This window comes from Pogonomyrmex barbatus, unplaced genomic scaffold (genome assembly GCF_055798465.1).
Source record: "Pogonomyrmex barbatus isolate J1 unplaced genomic scaffold, ASM5579846v1 scaffold7, whole genome shotgun sequence".
NCBI lineage: Eukaryota > Metazoa > Arthropoda > Insecta > Hymenoptera > Formicidae > Pogonomyrmex > Pogonomyrmex barbatus.
Genome location: NW_028297171.1, coordinates 1033251 through 1050321, shown reverse-complemented (window position 1 = coordinate 1050321; position 17071 = coordinate 1033251). Strand labels below are relative to the sequence as shown.

The 17071-nt window shown below is 29.9% G+C and overlaps 1 long non-coding RNA gene and 2 pseudogenes across 3 annotated transcripts; 2 read left to right on the top strand and 1 right to left on the bottom strand.

Annotated features, from left to right (window-relative positions):
* Positions 1-2922: 2922 nt before the first annotated feature.
* LOC105433778 (uncharacterized) lies at positions 2923-4314 on the top strand (annotated as a pseudogene). The gene is made up of 4 exons (XR_016140892.1): positions 2923-2932; positions 3408-3592; positions 3778-3903; positions 3995-4314. The product of XR_016140892.1 is annotated as an uncharacterized LOC105433778 (transcript).
* A 6610-nt stretch (positions 4315-10924) lies between these two features.
* Positions 10925-13577, bottom strand: LOC105433769 (uncharacterized; annotated as a pseudogene). The gene is made up of 4 exons (XR_016140891.1): positions 12870-13577; positions 12628-12764; positions 11976-12155; positions 10925-11876 (listed from the first exon to the last, which is right to left on the bottom strand). The product of XR_016140891.1 is annotated as an uncharacterized LOC105433769 (transcript).
* Positions 13578-14461: 884 nt separating this feature from the next.
* On the top strand, positions 14462-16641 carry LOC148934847 (uncharacterized). The gene is made up of 2 exons (XR_016140803.1): positions 14462-15093; positions 15251-16641. It is a non-coding gene; the product is annotated as an uncharacterized LOC148934847 (long non-coding RNA).
* The last annotated feature ends 430 nt before the right edge of the window (positions 16642-17071 follow it).

Sequence of the window (17071 nt, the reverse complement as noted above, 5' to 3'; positions counted from 1 at the left end):
ATGATTATGTATTTAACTTTTATTCGATTCCATAAAACATGCAATATGCTATTATTATATGTTTTAAAATTATATATTTTATCAATATTAAAATAAAAACTACATTTTCATGAAAACATTAAAAGTCACCAACCTTAGAATTTATAGTAAGTTATAAATGCAAATGGAAATTAATTAACAAATTTAAAAAATTTTTGCGATTTAATGTTCATATATGAAGCAAAATAAAAATATAGTAAAGAAACTTAATTGTAATACATGGAACCAACGTATTTCAATTATTTAATGTATTACAATGTATACAGTTGTCTCAAAGTGAATAAATTTTTGTTTAATTACACAATATTTAGAATAAGTTATTTATTTATTAATTAACATTAATGCGTTGAAATTTCTTTTTTTTTTATTATAATTAAAATCATCTTCAATTATTTTTGTTAATTTTCGATCTGAAATTGGGCACACATTTTTTTTCATTATTAGTAGAACAAAAATACTCTTAAGGGCAGTGTGAAAACATTAAAATGAAAACTGTTTGTATTTTATATTTCAAAGTAAATATAAATATATATAAATATAAAACATGATAAATAGATAATATTAAACAAAATAAATAAATATAAATATATATTTTTTAAAGAATATTTATACGTTATTAAAGTATGAACCTTTTAATTTATTTTAAGTTATTAATAATCAAATAAATAATATTTGTAAATTTATCTTATATTTGTTATTTTATTTGCTGTTATTTTATAATTCAATTATTTTCATTCACCATGAAGTACATTAAAGCTTTTGAAAACAAAGAGATATAAGCAACAGTTTTGAAAACTGCCAGAACTGATAAGTATATTAGGTAAGGTATTAATAATACAGGTGTACATATAAGCAATAATATAAACATTCACTTTAAAAAATTAAATAACTGATACATGCTATTTTATTATAAATTAAATTTAGGGTCATTCACTCGCAAATATACATTTTTCATATATCAAGCCATCTTATTTATTTTCATAATGTTTTTAGAATAAAAACAAAACAGATAAATATTGGTATCAGATAAATATTTTTATTCATATGAGCTGATTACACAAATTAAGGAAGCTCAGCATTATACAGAATTATATTAGGACAATAAATAATTTTTCGAGTGTGTAAAACGAATATTTCAAGAGTAAATTATTTTTGGCAATCGATATTTCATCGAGGTTTTAAATATATAAATTTATAAGAATGTGAATTGAAATGGCTTTATCGGTTTCATCACAATTACTCGGAATGGCCCTGTAATATTATTTAAAAATGTGAATATCTTTAACTATTTATCTCTAATTTCCGTTTGAATTATTTAAAAAAATTATGACTCTTCTCTTATGATTCTCTCACTGGATATTAACTTTCCTATGAAACAAAAGATGTTATTTAGTCACTGCAAAAAGACACTAAATGAAGCTCAATTATAATAATAATAATTGTAATACATGCAACCGAAATTATTATTAATAATATAATATTAATAATAATTTCGTAACAATAAAAAGTAAATATTTAATTATATTATTTTGTGAAGAGAAAAGTGTTGAAAAATTATTGAAACAATAATATACAAATGCAAATTACAAAGATTATGTAAAGCGTACTCTTATTAAAATGTACACCGACTATATTATGCAAAAAATAAAATCCAAAGGCACTAAACAGGCACTATCTGAAGAAAATTTTGTTTTTTCTTTGTGAAATATCGAGAGGCTACATCATCATATCACCGTGGTAGCTACTATTGCATTTTTAGTTATAACTGTTTCGACAGGAACGTTCCATTATATGCGCAGAAATGCTTCGCTGCGATTCGCTGACAAAAATCGCGCAACTTTGACGATTTCAAATGAATAAATGCAAATGAAAATCTTTTGTAACATCATAATAAAATCTGTATAAATTGTTTATTATTTTTTTTATTATTCACTTTTCTCCTGCAGTTTTGATGTGTTTTTTAGCATTTTTTAAAAAATATTTGTGCAAATTTTTAACAAAAATATTTTCATAAAAGTATCGCTTACACGCGATCTATAAATTGTATGTAATCAACATATTTTAGGAGCTATGCAAAAAAACAAGGTCAATCACGTTTTACAAATTTTTATAATTTCGATAATTTTGACATGTCTTACATTTCTGAAAATTTAAAAAATTTGGAAAAATATGGAAATTTTGATTGTTCAGACATTTTTCAAAATTTGGAAAACAAAAAATTTGGAAATTATGAAAATATTGAAAATATTGAAAACTTCGAAATTTTGTATATTTTTGAAATTTTTGACATTTTTTAAGCTTTATTAAAATTTGGAATATATGGAAATATATATGGAATATATAATTTACATATAAATATATATACTACATAATATATGTATGTATTATAAACATAACAAAAATGTGACTTTTATATGCATGCACTTACATCCCCATCATACGTGATTGCATTGTGCGACTTTTTATACTCGCCTAATATGTCCCATCACGCGTGATTGTGACATCTTTTACGCTCGCACTTGTGCTCCCATCACGTTATGACATGATGGCATTCTTGCACACACGACGTGATAATCACGCATGAGGGCAATATGAACTCTCACCAAATGTTATCTGGGAACGGTCAGCAATAGTAATATGTTATGTTATCAGCAATATATCAACAACATGTCACCAACAAATGATTAATCATTTCATCTTGAGCATCATGATGAAAATATGAGACAGCTAACAGAAACCGATAGAAATCTTGTCTGTTTCTATCCGATTCTGTCCGCCATTTTTATCAAGGGAAACCAACTGGCACAGAACATTTAGTTGACATATTATCAGCATATGCAGCATTCGTTATTTGGCATATGTTGCCGTCATGTTGTTGTTAACATGCTGTTGAGTATGAATAGCATACCGATGACGAGTTGCTTTCAAGTTGTCGCCAATTTGCTATCAATATGTTGATAATTGCGGATGACAAATTGACAACACGAGTTGTCGTTAAGTGAATAGTAGATTGATGCTGACATATTGCCATCGATTTGTCATTATTAAAATTATCATTCCATTGAGTTCAATGCGACAGACATAATGCTGTCTCACCTTGTCCTGAGTTTGTTTAAATTAGTTTGTTGCAACGATTGTCGACTATGTGACAGCAAATTTGAAATATTTTGCTATCTGAGTCAGTACTGAAAATTTTTAGTATTAAATCATAATAGTATAGTTATTTATAATAGTATAATAGTGCAATAATTAAAGTTTATAATATAGTTATAAAGTTCTTATTGTTATAATATTAATATTACATATACTTATGTAATATTAATATTATAGCTGAACAAGACTTATCTGATTGTGATATGTATACATAGGAATATTAAGTATAAGTGAAGCTAAAAAAAGATGGCGATATCTTAGAGATTCTTTTTTAAAAGCAAAAAGAAAGGAACATACTTACATTCCAAGTGGATCCGCTGATAAAATTAAATAAAAGAAGAAATTCTTTCCGATTTTATGAACAAATGAAGTTTCTGGACGACGACTTGCGAAAGTCTGCGTAAGTTGAATAATATAGCGTAAAAAGAGATATTTGAAATAGGTATTTAAAATAGAGACAAATTCTGATTTGACACTTTAGATTTGATTTTATTTAATTCTTTTCTTTCAAAGATTCTTAAATATTTCTTAATTATTTCTTTAATGTTAAGATGTGACCCAAAATATAAGTATCATTTTGTTTAGGACGTATACTAGTTTACCAACAAACATTATAAACAACAACAACGATAATGAAATTGAAGCCATTGAATCTGAATCAACATGCAGTAACATTTTGAATTCGAGTCCTATGAAAAGTACTAATTCGGAGTAATCAAATAAAAGTTTATCCTATATTAGTATTCACTTTATTAGAAATTCTATTAAATTTTTTTCATGTTAAAAATCAATAATATTTCAGAAAGAAAGTCGACAAATCGAACAAAATGAATGAAGAATTTAATGAAGCTGTTATTGCAGCATTACGAGACAATAAACAACCTGATGAAATTGACGGATTTATATTGTTATTAGGAAAAGGATTAAGAAAATTGCCATATAGAGAACGAACAAAATTACAACTAAATTGACATGGTTATGGAGGAGCAGGAAAAGTTTTATCAACCAATGCAAACTTATTATAGCTAAGTGTCACAGATATTATAACACAATTTTTTTGATATTATAACACAGTTTAATTTATATAAAGGATAAATATTTACAGTAAAATATAATAATATTCCATAGTATTATATTAACTATTATTATTACTATTAATAAGAAAAAGATTTACTATTAATAAGAAATACAATATAGTATAGTATATAATAATATTATTATATAATTATTATTATTATTACTCTATTATTACTATATTATATTGTATTTTCTTGATATAATGTATTTTATAATCCTATTTTTATGTTATGAAAAAATAAAATATGTATATTAATATAATAATAATATATAAGTTTTGTTATATCAAATAAGTCATCTCTTAGTTATATTTTTAAATTAATATTAAATAATGTTATTTTCAAATAAAATGTATATGTATCATTACCTACATACATACAAAAATAAGCCTTGCAAATAAATTCCTCAAAGTCATCATATATCTTTATGTTTAAGAATATACCTACATTTTACAAACTGACATCTATTTACAATACAATTTATAACTTATTTTTATAAATACAAAATATTAAAAATCATTTTGTAACGCTTTTTCCCATTGATAAGATAAGCACTAGTACCTTGAAAATATGTCGAAAATGCTTTTCTAATTGTAATTGCATTGTTATTACTTCGACCTGTACAAAAAAGCATATTGCGAACATTATGCATGTGGATTTTCTGTAATTAAATGTAAATATGTTTTTTTTCCAATTAATTTTTCTACATTTTATATGATAAAATTGTGCAGTGCTATAGTTGCTTGAATAATTTTGCATGCATTGCTGATATTTGCAAGGATTGGTTTTCAATATATATATTCTCCATCGACTCACTAACACTCCGAAAGCACTTTCTACAACTCTTCTTGCACAGCTCAGTCTATAATTAAATATTTTCTTCCCAATATCAAATTTTTCACTTCGCGGATATGGCCTCATCATGTACATCGATGGGAAAGCTTCATCCATACTAGTACATATGGTAATTTTATTGGTAAGTCCATCTGTTTCGATCTGTCTCGGATTTGGCAGTTTAGCTTCGAAGCATTTCTCAATTTTGCTGTTACGGAAGACTCCTTCATCACTTTGTCTTCCTTCGCACCAATGTTGACTATTGTAAAGCAATAGTTTGCATCACTGATTGCCAGAAGATTAATACTATGATGACCTTTATAGTTATAATATGCTAATCCGCTATTTGGTGGAGCCTGTAAGAAAAGAATATATGTCTTTTTTATTATAATTTATATTATGTATACTACCAGGTGTATGCATAAGTTTTTTCCGATTTTTTAGTAAAAAAAGACACGTAATTTTCAAAGGAAATTAATTTTTTTTTTATTCAAAATATTGGTCATCGGCTTCTACACATTTCGCCCATCTTTCAGGTAATTTATGAATACCATGCCAGAAAAACTGCTTGTCTTTTGCGGCAAACCATTCGTCGAGCCATTTTCCAACTTCCTCGAAATTGCTGAAGTGCTGCTCTGCGAGCGCGTGCCCCATTGATGCGAAGAGGTGATAATCAGATGGCGCCAGGTCTGGGGAGTACGGCGGGTGCGGAAGGATGTCCCATCCAAGCGATTTCAAGGTGTCTTTCACTGGTTTTGCTGTGTGAGACGGCGTATTGTCGTGTAACAAAATCACTTTGCCATGTCTTCTGGCCCATTCCGGTCGTCTTTCAATTAATGCATAGTTTAAATTAATCATTTGTTGGCGATAGCGTTGTGTATTAACGGTTTCGCCGGGCTTCAAGAGTTCATAATACATAATACCGCTCTGGTCCCACCAGACACAGAGCATGGTCTTCTTGCCGAAGCGATTTGGCCTTGGTGTTGATGGACCGGCTTCGCCAGGTGAAAGTCACGATTTTTTCCGCTTCGGGTTTTCAAAATAAATCCATTTTTCGTCACCCGTCACAATTCGATACAAAAATGATTTCCTTTCGTGGCGTTGAAGCAGCATTTCACAAGTGACTTTGCGATTTCCCATTTGACGTTCATTCAAATCATGTGGGACCCATTTACTGAGTTTATTGATCTTTCCCATTACTCGTAAATGTCTGCTGATTGTTTCTTGTGATACATGTAATGCTTCTGCTAATTGCCATTGAGTTTGAGTTGGGTCATCATCCAATAACTCCTGCAATTGCTCGTCTTCGCATTTTTGTGGTCTACCAGAGCGCTCACTGTCTTTCACATTGAAATCACCACTTTTAAATTGTCGAAACCATGTCTCACATGTTCTAATCGATGGAGCGTGTTCACCATATGTTTCTACCAGCAAACGATGACTTTCAACAGCCTTTTTCTTTTATTTATTATTAAATAAATATTTAAATAAAAAAAGCATGATTAAATAAAAAAAGCAATGCGTGCCGCAAATGTTCTTTTTCAGACACAAAACTCGACCTGATCACTGAACGATAAAACAAAGACGCTAGTTTTTGGCGGACTCAACTTGTGTTTGTAGTTTTAAATGTCAGACGAACAAAATGATGTATGTGTCAAATTAATACGCTGCGTACTTTTCGCTGGCGACATCTCTTAGTTAAACCGGAAAAAACTTATGCATACACCCTATATATCAAACAAATATTTTAACATTTAACAAAGCCTTTTATCTTTTGTTAATAAAATTTTAACATTTTATAAATAAATTCCATTTAGTACATATACCTGAATTTGAACATGCTTTCTATCAATGGCCCCTATACAATTTAAAAAGTTTCACAAATGTACAAAGTCGTCGGCTATAGTTTTCCAACTTTTTTCATTATCCTTGAGAAAAACTGAATCTTTCAAACAATTCCAAATAACTTTACAGGTCACATATTATTTTTGAAATTGTATTGTGTGCAATTCTGAAGGCATATGATAGGGATTTTTTATTATTCCCTGATGCTAAATAACGCAGTGTAATTTGGAGCCGAATCTCAATCATGAAATAGGTTCGCGAAACATATTGTTTAATAATAATTAATCCGACTAATGCGAATAATACTTCAAATATTTGAGGTGGCATTCTAAAATAATCTATATATTTTTCCGTATCTTCGGCCAACATTTCCTTAACAAGATTATCACTTGCTCCTTGTCGTAGTCTTCTTTCAGCGCTAAATATAAGTCGCACTCAAAATTGTCGTTGTTTTTTTTCATTTTTAATTGCAATATTATACAATATAATTTTGCAATCTTGCGGCGTAACTCCTGCCTTTTAAATGCATACGCACATTTATTTAAAGATTTTAGTAATGTGCAGATAATTAAATATAACTTTTGCGACTCCATACTAATAATTGTTTTTTCAGTGTATCTTGATGTGCCGTTACCGGAGAAGTTGTTTTTTGACTGTGATAGGTACATAGAATTTTTGAATCTTGACAGGTATATACATGTATATGTGATTCCGATCCAGAAATTGAATCCCTATGTCCCATGCGATGGAAAACGCGGAAGCGTAATTTGTACGAGCCAATAATACACACTAATACCGATAGACATAACAAAAAACTTTAGGAGAAAGATATTGGGTGTTTTCCAATAAGTAGAATTTGATGTTACACAGTGTGACACAAAGAGGCACTGTAAGACATAATTATAGAGTTTAATTAAAACACATAAGTTACTAAACACGCTCACTAGAGAGCGTAAAAGACTGTGACGTAGGAGAAGACAATCACGCATAAACATGAACGCAAATTCGACTATCGTTTGGAAGCGTCTATTTTCTAGGAGTATCAGTATCGAATGTGGAAGTATTTTATTATTAGGTGTACAAAAAAGTTCTGAGCTTTAGATTTCATACAACCGAAATAACAATTTAAATTTTATATATCTTTCCGCCCTTTTGCGATTTTAAAGCGTTGACATTTGGCCTTCTAAAATGCGGTTTGGCGTTTGATACATAACCTTAAAAATCAGTAGTGTTCACGATGGCAATAACAAAAGAACATATTCGATTTTCCATCCACTTCGCGTTTCATCTGAAGAAAAATGCTGCTGAAGCCACTGCAATGATTTATGCTGCATATGGAGAGAACGCTGTAAGTCATACTACATGTAAAAGATAATATCAAAAATTTCGCCAAGGAGATTTCAGTCTTGAAGATGAACCATGCTGGATGCCCTCAAAAGATTGAAACGGACGAATTGCAAGCACTGCTGGATATAAACTCTGCGCAACTCTGCGCAAACTGAAAAGGAGCAGAACAGCTTGGCGTTACGCAGCAAACCATTTCCGTACGTTTACATACGATGGGAAAGGTTCAGAAGGAAGGCAGATGGGTTCCGCATGAATTGTCCGAAGACAACAAAAATCGTCGGCATGACACTGCATTTTGCTTGCACTCATTTTGCTTTTAAAGTTCCGGAAAAAAGATTTTCTGCACAAAATCATTACAGGCGATGAAAAGTGGATTCTTTATGATAACCCTAAACGTAGAAAATCATGGATTGACCCTGGTCAACCTTCGACATCGACGCCAAAGCCCAATATCCACCAAGCCAAGAAGGTTTTGCTCTGTATCTGATGGGATTGGAAAGGTGTGTTGTATTACGAGTTGTTACAACCAGGTGAAACAATCACGGCAGACCGCTACCAACAACAATTGACCAATTTGAGCGATGCATTAGAAGAAAAAAGGCCATTTACTGGCCAAAGACGTCGTAAAGTGATCTTGCTTCATGACAATGCTCGACCACATGTTGCGAAAGCGACTCAGGACCATATCTTTGCGTTAGGCTGGCAACTTCTCTCGCACGCGGCGTATAGCCCAGACATGGCGCCTTCCGATTACCTATTCCGGTCGCTGCAGCATCATTTGGCTGATACACATTTCGTGAGATTTGAAGAGATACGAAAATGCATTGATGACTTTATCGCTTCTATCATCAAGAAATTCGCAAGTTACCCGAAAGATGACAAAAGGTCGTTGATGCAAACGGGGAATATTTCGCTGATTAATATTTTTTTGTTTGTTTTTGAATAAAGATTGAATTTTACAAAAAAAAGCTCAGAACTTTTTTGTACATCTAATACATATATTTTTATATAGATTTATATATATATATATATATATATATATATATATATATTTCAATTATGGTAAATTTCTTAGTTATATATAATTTATAATACTGTAATGAAATAAAATTAATCATTAAATATTTTTAGATTAGAAAAGAAATATTGTTTATCTTGCTTAAAACACCAAATGAAAGTGACAACAAATCTTCGAATGATAATTCGGAAGAGTCAAGCATGAGTACGGAACATACTACCTCACTTTCTTCTTTTAGTAACAGATGAAAATGTTGATTTGCTATATTGTCCTTTAATGGAACATTTGACAAGTGGAAGTAAAAGGCATCGGATTAATGATTATCTCGAATTGTCGATTTGTGGACCGAACAAGAATTTAAAGAGAATTTATCAAGACGTTCAGCATTACATTTAATTGGTAAGAAATGTATGATAAGAGAAAAATATTCAATGATAGTTTAACTTTAACATAGTGAATATTTATTTCAATATTAATTATCTATATAACAGTAATTTAAGTGCAATTAACAATATGTTTTAGATGAATTTGAACAGTCCGAACATTTTCCAAAACATGTTTTCGGAAAGCCAATTTCTGCAAAAATTAGCTTCCTACTTTTCTTATGGTTCATGTCAAACACTGAGTCTTTGCGTATAATGTCTGACAGATTCGATATCTCTATTTCTTCTGTATTTCGGATTTTACATCGAGTAGAAAATTGATTATTAACAAAATTAGATAATAAATTAGATGGATACAATTAGATGACAGGAAGATTATATTACTGTATGTGAAGTTTTTCGAGCTAAAAGAGGTATTAACAATGTGATTGGAGCAATTGATAGAACAGCGATAAAAAAAACTATCTATCAATAAAAATGATTATTTCAACAGAAAAAGATATTTCTCTATTACTTTGCAAGGAGTTGTTGATGCAAAAATGAGGTTCACTAATATTTACTGTGGCGAACTTGGTTCTCTGCATGATGCCCGCGTTTTAAGAAGATCGCCTTTATATCAAACAGCAGTGCAAAATAAAGAAATACTTTTTCCAGGAGATACATTTATAATTGATTCAGCATATAGCTCATTATCGTGGCTGAGTTCCTCCATTTCGAGATAATGATCACCTAACACCACAGCAAAATGAATTTAACTTGTTGCTTTCTTCCACACATATGGTAATCGAACGTGCATTTGGTTATTTAAAAGGACGTTTTCGTCGAATAAAATTTTTCAATGAATATCGAGAATTGCCTTTTGTCATAAATACAGTTGTTTGTGCATGCATCCTACATAATTATTGCATTAATGAGGATGCATATGATTTTCTGAACTACAATAATGATGCAGTAAATCTTAATAATAATGAACAAAATGAAAATATTGACTGGGAAAGAAATAGATCGAAGAAATGCAACTTTTTCCCAGAGAGTTATTTCCTAATTAATAATGAAATGTTCAGAACAAAAATTATATACTAGTGAATAAATGGATTTGCAAATAAAGAAATATTCTAAAAGTGATTTGTAATACTGCTTTATTGCACTTTTTCAAGATTTCCCAATAACAAAATGTTAATTGTGAAATATGTGATACTTATGTACTATAAAATAAATTGAATTAAAAATAAATAGGAAGTATTTTTAATTATCAAATTACAGTATAATTTGTATTTTTACAGTTATGCAACTAAGACAGCAACACAAGTATTTATCATGAAAACTTATATAATTTATATAATTTTATATTACATAACATTTATATAATTCATATAATATAAAATTTATATATATTTTTAGGACTGACTTTTTTAGAATAACAATTTAGTTTTTTAAAATTAAAATAAATTTCAAACTTAAATGAATAATTTCTTAATAACAAAAATTGAACTTATAGTTTTAACATTTTTGTGTTCTCCGATTTATTTAATTGATCATTGATGGAGAAGAATCCGTACCTCAAGAAACAATTAAAATTTAAAGTGTTCTCTTAAAATGTTTCCAACATTGTTAAAAGCACTTTACAGAGAACACTTTAAATTTTAATTGTTTCTGGACGTACGGATTCTTCTCCATCAATGATCAATCAGATAAATCAGAATGATGCTTTACCAGACATATTACCAGTGTCTTTTTTAAGATACGCAAAAGGTACGCAAAAGTTTGCATTTTTCTTTTTCAATACTTAACATTTCAGCGTGCTTCTTTTGCTTATCGTTCACTTTGTTACTTGCAATAATCTTTTTCTGTTGAAGTTCTTTCTCTTTCAATTCAATTTGTTTTTTTTTTAATTGTAGTAATTCTTCCCTCTTTTTCATTATGTCGTTGTATCGTTTCTCTTTAACCTCTCTTTTAGCTTTATCTTGCAGATATTGATGCCACTGCTTTCCGAGTTCAATTTTACTTTTTGCAATGTTTGAAGCAGTTCCGTGTGCTGGGCGTAACTTTTTTAACGTCTCGGGCTGCATCGTTGCTGTTACGTCTTCAATAACTTGCTTATTTGCAGCTATATTTGATGATGAGCAGATCTCTTCAAGGACCGTACGCTTTGTATTTTTCACCTCAAAATGAGACATCATTCATGCAACATCCTTTTTTTTCTTTCCTTTATCTTTACTCTGTTCGTTAGTGGCTGTTGTGTTATATTCTTTATTCTTAGATGTCATCTAGGAAGGCAACTTCGTTGAAACAGTATAAGCCGATTTAACATTGTTTTTTTGTTTTTCCCGAAAATTTCATCGAGTTGATCGAACCATTGAAATTCAACAGCACCTCTTCCAGTTTTATTGTTGCTGTCAATACATTCTTTGTATCGTTTGTTAAGGTATTCATTTTCCATCTTACTTGCTGTGATGACATCTGTAACACAAAGTAATAATAAATTATAAGTTATTAAAATTAACTGATGTATATATTCGAAAACAATTATTTTAAATTACATATGCGGAACATTTTAATAAATAATTTCACAGCAATGTACCTATCCATGATCTCTATTTACAGTAAAAATGAACTACATGAAAGTAATATGGTAGAGTAATATAGTAAGTAAAAGAGAAAATAAAATTTACTAATAAAGACCTCCATTATTTACAATGGGTGATAAAACATTTTCTATAAATCTCTATAAATCTATAATAATCTTGTGTAATACATTTACATTAAAATTTTTGATATGTGTCATTTATATTACATATTAGAAAATATATTGGTTTTGTTTTTACACGCACGTACATACGTACATCTTTTGCTATCTATTTTAATATTTCTATAAGTCCCTATAAGCTCATCTAAAGTAACTCTTTAATTGTAATAAAATTTATAGTCTTACCTCAATGTTGAAATCTCTTAGATCATCTGCGATAGCTAGCCATATTTTTTTTTTAGGATGATCTAGCATATACATGTTAGCTTCATACAACGCTAGCAACGCCAATGTAGCGTCGTTCGTCCAGATCGCAGCTGTATATATTTAATATATAACAATACATAAATATACACATATATATGCTTATAAAATTCACATCATACAATAATAATAAATACAATAATAATAAATAAAATATTCTCTACTTGAGGCAATCATGACAATACTTTACCAGTTTCCTTATTTTTCAATGTAATAGATTGATAATTTTTATAGTTCGAATTATTAGTATCACACTTAAAAAAATAATTTTGCTCGATGTGTTAGCACTATTGACGTCCGACACGGCCAGACTTAGGATCGAGCTGTGTTTCGCAGTGTCGTTCTGTATCTCTCTGTGTCATAGATGGAAAACACCAGAGGGTCAATCATGTAATTTTACGTGAAATTTTTCACTTTTCATTTTTCACTTTTTATTTTTCATTTTTCATACATTTCACGTGAAACTTTTCAGGTATAGCGATTATATATGTCCAGCTTGGATACATGGAAAGTGAAATCATGAAACATAGTTTCATACATTTTATAGCTAATGAAAATTATTATTTTATTGGTACAGTATTATACAGTATTATACATTTTTTAATAACCAATTGTATATGTATTACGTATACTTAATCCTAACAGCCCTAATCTTCTCTAATTCCGAAGGATATTTATTAATTCCCTAGATTTCCGCCACTAAGGTACATGGCGAAAAAGTTCACGTGAAAAATTTCACATTTTCACGTTTCCGCCCTAGGGGAAAAGTTACATGATCGATCCTCAGTATAGATACTGTGTTACACAGTGTCTACACTGGTGTTTTCCATCTATGACACAGAGAGACACAGAATGACACTGTGAAACATAGCTCGATCTTAAGTTTGGCCGTGTCGGACGTCAATAGCGCCAACATAGCGCCAACATCGAGCAAAATTATTTTTTTAAGTGTGGTAATATACATTCCGGTCATTATTGTCATTTTGGATGCGTTCCGTTTCTTGCATGATGCGCATAATACATCATTTATCCTTGTTTAATGCATAGTGATAAGGATAAATGATACATCATGCGAGAAACGGAATGCATCCTTTATTTGCAAAAAAATGTCTTCGTCGCGTTCGAATAACGTAGTACCAAACCCGGAATTCTTATGTAATCAATATTCAGTTTTTTTTTTTATTTAACTATATAAGTTTAAAAACATTACGTATTTGTTGATGACTCATTATTAGTACATATTCTATTAGATTAAGTTTTATTGCAGATATGTTCTTTTGTCGATATTGTAAGGAAATTATTCCTATATTAGATGGTATTAAGCATCATGCTTGTTTCAAAGGAAAAGAAGTTTTCCTTGAAGGAGAAAAGGAATTATACTCACCTGAAATGAATGAGATTCCATGTAATGTCAAATCGAAAAGATCATAGTTATTTTACAAATATAAAATAAAGCTTTGTAGCCAGCAATAAAATAATCAATACATATAATTTACTTAAATTTATTTCAGTATATATCAATAATTCTTTAAAAAATGCATTGGCAATAATGGATGATAACGAAAAAATGCGCTTATGTTTATGCGTGATAGTCTTCTCCTATGTCTTTTACACTCTCTAAGTGTCGGTCCACAATAGATAATTTAAACTTTAAGAAGTAAGAAATTGACCAATTATAATCGAATATGAAAAGAATAATAATGAGCGTGTTTAGTAACTTATGTGTTCCAATTAAACTTTATAACTGTGTCTTACAGTGTCTCTCTGTGTCACACTGTGTAACAAAAAAACTAAACTCTCCTTGTTGGAAAGCACTCATTGCGATTAATAGGCAATTGCGCTTTCGCGATTTCCGCTCCATGGGACATAGGAAATACATTGGTTGCGTTCAGCAAAGAAAGCAGATCAATGAGCGTTCAGTAATTCTTTATTATGATTGGTTTCTATACTTATATTTAATGAAGATCTAAAGGCAAGGACCAATCATATTGAAAAATCACTGAGCGCTCACTGATCTGCTTTCTCTGCTGAATGCAGCCATTTCAGCGGAATGCAATTGACGGAACATTTGTTGGACCAATCACGAGCGTTCCGCCAATTCCGCATTGTGCACATTCCGTATCCATGGGACGTCACCCTGAGCCGTCTATAATAGGAAAATACTACCAACTGTGAAAAGTAAAAGTAGTTTAGCGTTATCACATTGGTATAGCTGGATCTGTTCTTGTTTCACGCATTTTCTTCGAGCAGTTTCCTTTTTTATCTGTTCCGTGTGTACACACTACTTCGTTTTGCACGTGGACAAGTATTACTTTCGTTCGCGAAACATTCGGAAAATTTATTGTAAGGCTGATGACAGAGAATGAGACATAAGCGCTTACGTTTACCGTAGGTAAACGTAGACGTAGGTTAAGGCAGAGAAAAACATATACATAAGAGGTTACGTATACGTGAAAAGTTATTGGATATGTATACGTTTTTCTCTACCTTCTACATCTACGTTTACGGTAAACGTAAACGCTTACGTCTCGTTCTCTGCCATCAGCCTAATACTATAAAATGGTGCAGTATTAGTATAGTGAGTGAGTGTAACAGCAGTTCTGATAAATGTAGTGGTAAAAACTCGTATGTATATAAAAGTTTGAGAGATAAACAGACGATTGATAAATGATGCAAAGAAAAAAAAGAAAGAAATCAAAAAGTCATTTCCAGCACAATTAAACAAAAATTATAGAAACGCTGTATATATTTAATTATAATAAATCTGTATAATAAATCTCATTTGTTTTTTATATTCTTGTATTTTGTATTTTGTACTTTTATGTTTCAAGTTAATGTTAATATTTTTATAAATATTGCATAAATGTTTGCTATTTTTGTTTTTTTTTTAATGCAAATTTCCTTTATTCTTTATCGCAGCAAAATGGCCAAAAAATACATGTGAACCGAAATACTCTATTTAGATCACTCATCGGAGTCATGCTGTTTTAGAAAAAAAAACTGTTTAAAATGTCATAAAAAAAAGTTTATTATAATTTTTATAATTATTACATATAGTATTTTAAGATTTATTATTATTATTTACATGCAAAGTATCAAAATATTTATGTAATCTGTAATCATTTTTCTCATGCATATCATAAAGATTCGAAGTTCGAAAGAATGATCATTCGGCTGAAAATCCTCCCAATAGAGATTATAAATTATTCTATATTGATTATCAACACTATCATTATTTAATTTTTTATTCAATATTTAATTTAAGACAGAAATCATGAAGATTAGAAAGAGAAATTACGATGCATTATAAAGTGTGTGAACAAAGAGAGATTCAGCATACCAACTTCTCGGTGCGAAATATATTCGCGTTTCATAGTTGGTAGCTTTTGTCTACTACAAGCAATAGACGGAGAGCGCAGAAAAAGACATTGTCGAGCTGCGCACACTATGTATTCCTTCCACCATGAGCATAACCATATGCACAAGGAAAATTATCCAATCGCATTTTACATGTGTCTTTATGATAGAAATGTAATTGGGTAATTTTCCTTATACATATAGTTATGCTGCTGTAAAAGTTTATGGCAAGCCGTTTTATTTTTTAATTTTTAATAGCATTTTAAATGTATAATGAAAAAATAATCCCGCGATTTACAATAAAAAGAGAAATTGTTTAGCAGCATTATTATTAAGTCTAGACATAAAGAAATTATTTAAAATTATATCCTGACAAAAATTTAATTAAAAAGGCATAAGAAAGACGAAGGAAAGAAAGACGAGGAAAAATATAATATTATTTTTATGCGTCGACAAAAATGTAATACATTTTTATTATACTTCAACATAATATTTTCTCTTATTTTGTAAGATATTAAAAAATTCAATATAATTTTATAAAAATACATTAAAAGTGCACTATTGAAATATGCAAAAAAAGTTTTATTTTTAATGTATCTCCCTATTCTTAACTTTCTCCCTTGTTCTTAATTGCCTCCTTTCTATATATTTTCCCTTCCTTTCCTACTCTTACTCTATTCCCCCACCTCCTTGTTTTCTTTCTCCCTTTTCCTTTTCTTTACTCCTTCTCAACTAATCATCTTGGATTTCGGTCCACATATTCTACCGCACTCCTAAGAGAAACTTGCAACCTCTCACACATTACTTTCAACCTGTATTTGCACTTGACCAGGTATGACCACTCTTTACTTCAAATTTCATATTTTACAATTTACACAATATGTATTTGCATTTATTCTTCAACTTTAACTTATTTCAATAATTATACACGATTTTGATAATTGGAGACACTATTAGTTTTTTAACGGCTTGATTATTATTTTATTTCCCCTTTTATTATTCTATTTCC